The following is a 7,971-nucleotide window of genomic DNA, read 5'->3' on the forward strand; positions in this document are numbered from 1 at the left end:
CAGTGTTTTACAATAATAAATATTTGTAATGAATTGCACCTAGCTTGAGTTTGCATCTGGTTTTAGCAGCTAATTCGTCCAATTCAATCAAAGCAACTGCCACATTTTCAATAGATTGACAATTGTCAATTATTTCTTTGTGTTCTGAAAGGTATTGTGGAGGCCCTTATCTTTAAACTTGATTTGGGTGAAAATTGACATTGCAATGCCCAAATTCAATCTTCAGAAGTTCAAAGTAAATTTTATTATCAAAGTGTATATTCATTTTCCTGTGGCATACTCACGAATCTATAGAATAGTAACTATTAACAGTATCAATGAAAGAGCAACCAGAGTGTAGAAGACAACGAACTCTGTAAATGCAAACATAAGTAAATAGCAATAAATAATGAGAACATGAGATAAAGTCCTTATTGATATCATAGATTGTAAGAATATTTCAATAATAGCGAGTATATGGAGTTCCAGGACTTGTGCTTATCTATAGTAGATGAATAGTGATAGATATACAAATTACCGTAGTTTTGACTTGGGGAAACCTGCATCCTGGGTGGTGATCCACTGCATCTGTTGTCTTTGAAGGTAGAAGTTTTTGGAGATGCTGTGGGAGGAAAACTGGTAAGTAATTGCAGTGTAATTTATAGATGGTACACTTCACAGTTGTAATGGTAGTGGAAGAAATATTTGTTCAGGATGCTTGAAGGTGCCAGTCAAATTGGCTGCTGTGTCCTTAATGGTGTTGCACTCATTCTGGCAAAAAAAAAGTATTTTGTTGCTCTCTAGTCTGCACCTTGTAGATGAAAAAAGCTTTTAAGTCTTGGGAAGTGAGTGACCTGCTGCAAGCCCTCCAAGCTCTGATCTGCAGTGTTTATGTAGCTGATCCAGTTGAGCTTAAAGGTAATGCTAACCTTTAGAATGTTGATAGAGGGATTATTTGGTCATATACATAAATAAAGGGCTGGTGTATAGATTTTGCATTGCTGACTGTTTACCTAATATGTCCTGCCAGTTAAAATTCCATGTCTAAACATATAGTTCTTGCTAGATGTGGGTGTGGATTGCTATTGCTACATTTTGTAAATGGAATTGAGTACTGTGCTGTGTAGGCACCCAGCAAACATCCATTAATTTTCCTGAAGAACTGAATTCCCTGAAAACAGTGGCAATTTGGAGCTTGATAGATCTCAATGATTGATGAAAAAGGCATGATAACTTGTAAAGTGAATGTTTTGGAGGAGGTGTTGAAACAAGATTGAGAAGATCTAGGTAAGAAGCATGCTTAATGGCAATTGTGTTTTGTGAAATCCAGTAAAAGTGCTTTATTCTAAACTACTTTTTTTTTTCTCCCTCTCTCTTGTCTCTGTCTAAGAGACAGATGCTTCCTGATGCTCATTCTTCTGGCAATTTGGACCTGACTGCCAAGTCAGACCCTAATGCAGTGTCGTGAAACTTTGTCTGGAATGATGAACAACTTGGGTTCAAATGGCATGATGATAAGTCACATGTATCTGTCTAATTGTTAGCTCTGCCTACATACACACTCAGTTTCTATCACACCTACAAGGGTGGATTCAGAACTGCACTGAGGTACATGAATTTGCATTTATGCAAGTGTGTGCAGCTGAGGTCCTGGAACAAAGAAAGGTAGCTATTGAATTGCCTGTTTATTAAATTGAGGGTTATGTCTGATAATAGACTCAGTTAAGTGTGATTCTTGCTACATGGTATTCCTCAAGATGTCATCAAGCTGCAGTCTCAGTTGAGGTTGCACTCAGATCTATCTTTTTTTTTAAAAAGAGATTTTGGGGGCCAAGAGGAGAGTTGGACCAGGCTAGAGTTTAGGGGCAGGGTTGTGGGAACAATTAGAGCACAGGCCAGAGTCTAAGCCTTCACTCTGCATTTGAAGACCAGAGGCAAGAATGTGGTCAGATGTCAGACTGACAGAACCAGAGTGTACATGCTCACATCATCAACTAGACCACCATTTGAGCCTGGAGTCTAGGCCCTTATTCAATGTTCTCCTCAATCTTTATCATCTGCGAGTCCTGAGTTGATGCTGAATATCAAGGCCAAAGGTTGATTGGGAGCCTAGATTGAGATCCAAAGAGCACAGCCTGGGTCTGTGAATCCATAAGACTGCTGAAGATGGCCTGACCTGGGATATATGTATAGAAGTGTGTGGCTGGCAGGAACAAACAGCGTTTGCTTCATTTTTGTTGCTTGGTGTGTTCTGTGTAGTTCTGCCAAGCATTGTGGGCATGCTATGTTGGTGCTAGAATGTGTGGTAAAGCTCGCGGGCTGCCCCAGGACATTCTGGATGTGTCGCTCCATGCTTTGATGTACGTGTGATAAATCTGAATTTGAATTCTGATATTAAAATGTTAAGATCTGTGAATTCTTCCTGATGCTCATTCTTGTGGCAATTTGGACCTGACTGCCAAGTTAGACCCTAATGCAGTGTCGTGAAACTTTGTCTGGAATGATGGACAACTTGGGTTCAAATGGCGTGATGATAAGTCACATGTATCAGTCGTCGTCGTGGCTATCCCTCCAGGTGGAGGATGATGGTCTTTGTTCCATTTCCAGGTCAATTGGGAAAATCAGGTTGGCAATGGATCTTGAGAGTGAATTTGTTGAATGTCTATGAGATGTTTTTTTTTAGAGCAGTTTGTTGTTGAGCCTACTAGAAGATCAGCTATACTGGATTGGGTGTAATGTAATCGCCATCGTGGCTATCTCTCAAGGTCGAGGATGATGGTCTTCATTCTATTGATCTATTTATGGGTTCTCTTTCTTTTTCAATTTTTTTATTGATTTTCATATATACATATAAAAAAAATAACATAATAATGAGTAAATTATGAATACAATAGACTTGAAGTCACGTTGATAATAAGATAACAATATCCTATTAAACATCAGCAGAAAAAAATACCTTAATCAATCGTCCATATGATTATATATGAAAAAAAACAAAAATAACCATTAAAAGAAGAAAAAATTTGAAAATATGTGAAAAAAGTATATATTAAGAAAAATAAAACACTAAACTAAACTAACATGGGCAATAGTAATAGCTTACAAGTATATGATAGTGTCAAAAAAAGCTCCAGAACTCCATACCTGAACATGAATAAGCAGAAAGAAGGTCTGGAAAAGGCCAAATTAATTCATATGAAAATGTCGAATAAACGGTCTCCAAGTTTCTTCAAATTTAATTGATGAGTCAAAAATAGTGCTTCTAATTTTTTCCAGGCTCAGATAAGAAATAGTTTGAGAAAGCCACTGAAACGTGGTAGGAGGATTTACTTCTTTCCAATTTTGTAATATAGACCTTCTGGCCATTAATGTTACAAAAGCAATCATTCGTCTGATTGAAGGGGAAAACTGATTACCATCTTCATTTGGTATGCCAAAAATTGCAGTAATAAAATGAGGTTGTAAATCTATATTCCAAATTGAGGAAATAGTAGTAAATATGTCCTTCCAATAGTTATGTAAAGTGGGACATGACCAAAACATATGGGTCAATGAGGCCACTTCTGAATGACATCTGTCACATTGAGGGTTAATATGAGAATAGAATCGAGCGAGTTTATCTTTAGACATATGAGCTCTATGTACAATTTTAAATTGTATTAAAGCATATTTAGCACATATAGAAGAGGAATTAACCATTTGCAAAATTTTTTCCCATTTATCTGTTGATATATTATATCGAAGTTCTTTTTCCCATTCTTGTTTAATTCTAACTGATATTTCTGGTTGTATCTTCATAATCATATTATAAATAAAAGCTACTAATCCCTTCTGACAAGGGTTTAAGGTAAAAATCAAATCTGTAAAATCCACTAAAGTTGAATTAGGAAAAGATGGTAAAACTTTATGTAAGAAATTTCTAATTTGTAAATATCTGAAAAAATTAGATTTAGGTAATTCAAATTTGTTGGAAAGTTGGTCAAATGACATCAAAGTATCTTCAAAGAAAAGATCACGAAAACATTTTATACCTTTCCTTTTCCATATGTTAAAAGCTTGATCTGTCCAAGAGGGTTTGAAAAAGAAATTAAGTAAGATAGGGCTATCAAGAACAAAGTTTTTCAAAGTAAAAAAACTTACGAAATTGAAACCAAATTCGTAATGTATGTTTAATAACAGGATTAGATATTTGTTTATTAAATTTAACTAAATCAGCAGGAAGACAAGAACCGAGAACAGAGAATAGAGAATATCCCTTTACCTCATTACATTCCAAATTTACCCACTGTGGGCACAATGGTGAATCCAAATCTAGTTTCCAATACATTAAATTACGAATATAATTTGCCCAATAATAAAATCTAATGTTAGGTAAAGCTAAACCACCATCTTTTTTAGATTTTTGTAATTGCTTTTTACTTAACCTAGGGTTTTTATTTTGCCACACAAATGAGGAAATTTTTGAATCAATGTTATCAAAAAAAGATTTAGAAATAAAAATTGGTAAGGCTTGAAATAAGTATAAAAATTTCGGTAAAATCATCATTTTAATAGCATTAATCCGACCAATTAATGATAAAAATAAAGGAGACCATCTTGTAGTAAGTTGATGAATTTGATGAAGCATAGGTAAAAAATTCAGTCTAAATAAATCTTTATATTTCTTGGTAATTTTTATACCTAAATAGGTAAAGTTATCAGTAACAACTTTAAATGGTATCCTATCACTCAATAAAGTTTGTGCATTTAAAGGAAATAATTCACTCTTATCTAAATTTAGTTTATAACCAGAAAAAATACCAAATTGAACCAACAAGGATAAAATAGCGGGAATAGACCTATCAGGGTCAGAAATATATAACAGCAAATCATCAGCATAAAGTGATAATTTGTATAACTTCTCATTACGGGTAATACCAAAAATATTAGGAGATTCACGAATAGCAATAGCTAAAGGTTCTAATGCAATATTAAATAATAAAGGACTTAAGGGACAGCCTTGTCTCGTACCACGAGATAATTGAAAAAAAGAGGATCTATAGTTATTTGTAAGAACAGAAGCAACAGGTTTATGATATATTAATTTAATCCATGATATAAAGTTAGGACTAAAATTAAAATTTCTCAATGTATTAAATAAATATATCCATTCAACTCTATCAAAAGCTTTTTCAGCATCTAATGAAATAACACGTTCTGGGATTGTGGGTGGTGAAGTATGAATTATATTAATCAATTTTCTAACATTAAAAAAGGAATACCGATTCCTCATAAAACCAGTTTGATCTTCTGAAATAATCTGTGATAGTACTTTTTCTAATCTAATGGCTAAAATTTTTGTAAGAATCTTAGAATCTACATTTAATAGTGATATAGGGCGATAAGATGTACATAAAGTAGGATCTTTATCTTTTTTAAGAATTAGAGAGATATTAGCTTCATAAAAAGATTGAGGTAATCTCTTCTTAGCAAACGCATCATTAAAAATTTCACATAACCAAGGAGAGAGCAAAGAAGAAAAAGTTTTAAAAAATTCTACTATATAACCATCAGGACCAGGAGCTTTCCCTGAATTCATTGATGAGATAGCCTCTCCTATTTCCACCATAGAGATAGGAGCATCTAACAGGCTATGGTCTTCATCAATCAGTTTAGGAATATTCAAATTGTTAAAAAAATTATCTATCATGGACTGGTCACCATCAAATTCTGATTGATATAAAGATTTATAAAAATCTTGAAAAGTATTATTAATTTCTTTATGATCAGTAGTTAAATTACCGTCTTGTTTGCGAATTTTAATAATTTGTCGCTTAGTCGAAATAGCTTTTAATTGATTAGCTAACAGTTTGCCAGTTCGATCACTGTGAATATAGAATTGAGCCCTGGTCCTAATTAATTGATTTTCAATTGAAGAAGATAATAGTAAACTATGTTCCATTTGAAGCTCAACTCTCTTCTTATAAAGTTCTTTGGTAGGAGTCACGGAATAAATCTTATCAATTTCCTTGATTTTATCCACTAATAAAGCAATATCTAAATATCTTTGTTTTCTTTTACCAACAGAATATGAGATAATTTGTCCACGGATAAAAGCCTTAAAAGAGTCCCAAAGTATTCCTCTGTCGATTTCTTCAGTATAGTTTGTTGAGAAAAACAAGTCAATTTGCTGTTTTATGTAGGTGATAAATTCTGGGTCTTGAAGCAAAGTAGCGTTAAGCCTCCAAGATCTGATATTATATTTATGGGTTCTCAAGTGGCTTATGAGTCCAATCTTGGCTTTGAAAGTTCTTCCATATTGGCCCACAGAGTGAAAACACCTGTTTGTGTGTATTTGACGTTGCACTCCAAGAAGCACACAATACTTCACAAATCAACCAACTGATTGCAATGGCATGGAAACCATGATGACTGGAGCTGTTGGATTTGTTGCAGCCTTCATCCGGCTTCACAGCCGTTGAGTCTGAAATAACTTCATCCGCCTGTTCCACCATTGAGGTCTTGGTTGGATTGTTCTTTGTCCGAGACCTCACCCCTGACCTTGCCACCATGGGTGACCCTACCAGGAGCATAGCTCAAGATGGCATCACTCTCAGGATCTCAGGTCCACACAAGCTCCTCCACCATGACAAGGTGACAATCCACGGGGAAGACATGTTTCAGTATTGCAATGGAATAAAGGAAGTTAGAGGTCATGAGAGAGAAGCTTGCCCAGGTGGATTGGAGGAGGATACTGGTGTGGATGAAGACAGAGCAAAGATGGCTGAAGTTTCTGGGATTAGTTCACAAGGAGCAGGATTGATGTGTCCCACAGAAGTAGTTCTCAAATGGCAGGGGTAGGCAACCGTGGCTGACAAGGGAAGTGAAGGACTGAATACAAACCAGGGAAAGGGCAGATAAGGTAGTAAAAGTGAATGGGAAGTTGGATGACTGGGAAGCTTTTAAAATCCAACAAAAGGCAAAAGCTATAAGGAAAAAGTTGAAATATGATGACAAACTAGCCAATAATAAATCAGGATACCATAAGGTTTTAGAGTTTTATAAAGAGTTAAAAAGGAGGTTGGAATTGATACTGGATCACAGAAAAATGATGCTGGTGAGGTAGTATGGGGGACAAAGGAATGGCGGATTAACATAATGGGTACTTTGTGTCGGTCTTCACTATGGAAGATGCTAGCTGTATGCCTTGGGTCCTCGAGTGTCAGGGAGCAGGAATGAGTGCTATTGCTATTACAAAGGGAAAAGTGTTGGGTAAACTCAAAGGTCTTAAGATAGATAAGTTACCTGGGCCAGAAAGACTAAATCCCAGAGTCCTGAGAGAACTTGCTGAAGAGATAACGGATGCATGATCTTTCAAAAATCAATTGATTTTTGCATGGCCTTGAAGGATTGAAAGATTGCAAATGTCACTCTTTAAGAAGGGAGGAAGGCAAAAGAAAGAACATTATAGGCAATTAACCTAACTTCAGTGGTACGGAAAGTGTTGGAGTCTATTATTAAGAATGAGGTTTGAGGGTAATTGGAGACTAATGATTTAAAAAAAAGTCAAAGTCAACATAGTTTCTGTAAAGGGAAATCTTGTCTGACAAGTATGTCTTTGAGGAAGTAACAAGCAGGGTGGGCAAAGGAGAAGCACTGGATGGCATCTACTTGGATTTTCAGAAAACATTTGATAACGTGCCACACGAAGTTGTCTAACAAGATAAAGTGCTATGGTGTTACAGGAAATATACTGGCATGAATAGAGGAATGGCTGACAGGCAGGAGGCAGCAAGTGGGAATAAAAGGGGCCTTTCCTGGTTGGCTGCCAGTGACTAGTGATATTCCTCTGGAGTCAGTATTGGGACCACAACATTGTTTATCAGTGATTTGGATAATGGAATTGATGGCTTTGTGGCAAAGTTTGCAGAGGAAGCAATGTGTTTTCAGCAGGACTTAAATTGGAAGTTTTGGGGCAGATGGAATAAAGTGTTGGGGAATTTTGGTAAAAGA

This window comes from Hypanus sabinus, chromosome 28 (genome assembly GCF_030144855.1).
Source record: "Hypanus sabinus isolate sHypSab1 chromosome 28, sHypSab1.hap1, whole genome shotgun sequence".
NCBI classification, from domain to species: Eukaryota; Metazoa; Chordata; class Chondrichthyes; order Myliobatiformes; family Dasyatidae; genus Hypanus; species Hypanus sabinus.